At 39.5% G+C, this 1314-nt stretch overlaps 1 non-coding gene across 1 annotated transcript; it reads right to left on the bottom strand.

Moving 5' to 3' along the window:
• Window positions 1-709: 709 nt before the first annotated feature.
• LOC148564012 (small nucleolar RNA R71) lies at window positions 710-817 on the bottom strand. Its single transcript, XR_015885209.1, has one exon. It is a non-coding gene; the product is annotated as a small nucleolar RNA R71 (small nucleolar RNA).
• Between the last annotated feature and the right edge of the window lie 497 nt (window positions 818-1314).

Genomic DNA, 1314 nt, shown 5'->3' with positions numbered 1-1314 from the left:
CTAACACTTCTCTCCCATCCAAAAATTCGAACACTACCTCCCTCTCTGTGTTCGAGTTTTTCCTCTTCTCTTCTTTACATTACATTCTTTTCTTCTTCTACTCACACAGGGGAACCTCTATACCTGGGTAAAAAGGATCCCTATTATTATTATTTTTCTGTTCCCTCTTTTTCATATGAGCAAGAGCAAGGACAAGAACATTCTTGTTGAAGCAGATCCTGAACATGAAAGGACTCTTAAGAGGAAACTAAGAGAAGCTAAAATACAACAATCCAGAGATAACCTTACAGAAATTTTCGAACAGGAAGAGGAGATGGCAGCCAAAAATAATAATAATGCAAGGAGGATGCTTGGTGACTTCACTGCACCTAATTCTAATTTACATGGATGAAGCATCTCAATTCCTACCATTGGAGCAAATAATTTTGAGCTTAAACCTCAATTAGTTTCTCTGATGCAGCAGAATTGCAAGTTTCATGGACTTCCATCTGAAGATCCTTTTCAGTTCTTAACTGAATTCTTGCAGATATGTGACACTGTTAAGACTAATGGAGTAGACCCTGAAGTCTACAGGCTCATGCTTTTCCCATTTTCTATAAGAGACAGAGCTAGAATATGGTTGGACTCTCAACCTAAGGATAGCCTGAACTCTTGGGAAAAGCTGGTCAAGGCTTTCTTAGCCAAGTTCTTTCCTCCTCAAAAGCTTAGTAAGCTTAGAGTGGATGTTCAAACCTTCAGACAGAAGGAAGGTGAATCCCTCTATGAAGCTTGGGAGAGATACAAGGAACTGACCAAAAAGTGTCCTTCTGACATGCTTTCAGAATGGACCATCCTGGATATATTCTATAATGGTCTGTCTGAATTAGCTAAGATGTCATTAGATACTTCTGCAGGTGGATCCTTTCACCTAAAGAAAATGCCTGCAGAAGCTCAAGAACTCATTGACATGGTTGCTAATAACCAGTTTATGTGCACTTCTGAGAGGAATCCTGTGAGTAATGGGACGCCTCAGAAGAAGGGAGTTCTTGAAATTGATACTCTGAATGCCATATTGGCTCAGAATAAAATATTGACTCAACAAGTCAATATGATTTCTCAGAGTCTGAATGGAATGCAAGCTGCATCCAATAGTACTCAAGAGGCATCTTCTGAAGAAGAAGCTTGTGATCCTGAAAACCCTGCAATAGCAGAGGTGAATTATATGGGTGAACCATATGGAAACACCTATAATCCCTCATGGAGAAATCATCCAAATCTCTCATGGAAGGATCATCAAAAGCCTCAACAAGGCTTTAATAATGGTGGAAGAAATAG

This window comes from Arachis ipaensis, chromosome B5 (assembly GCF_059453495.1).
Source record: "Arachis ipaensis isolate K30076 ecotype BB chromosome B5, ASM5945349v1, whole genome shotgun sequence".
In the NCBI taxonomy this organism is placed as follows: Eukaryota; Viridiplantae; Streptophyta; class Magnoliopsida; order Fabales; family Fabaceae; genus Arachis; species Arachis ipaensis.
The sequence above is the reverse complement of the archived record's forward strand: the minus strand, read 5'-3'. Positions and strand labels throughout refer to the sequence as shown.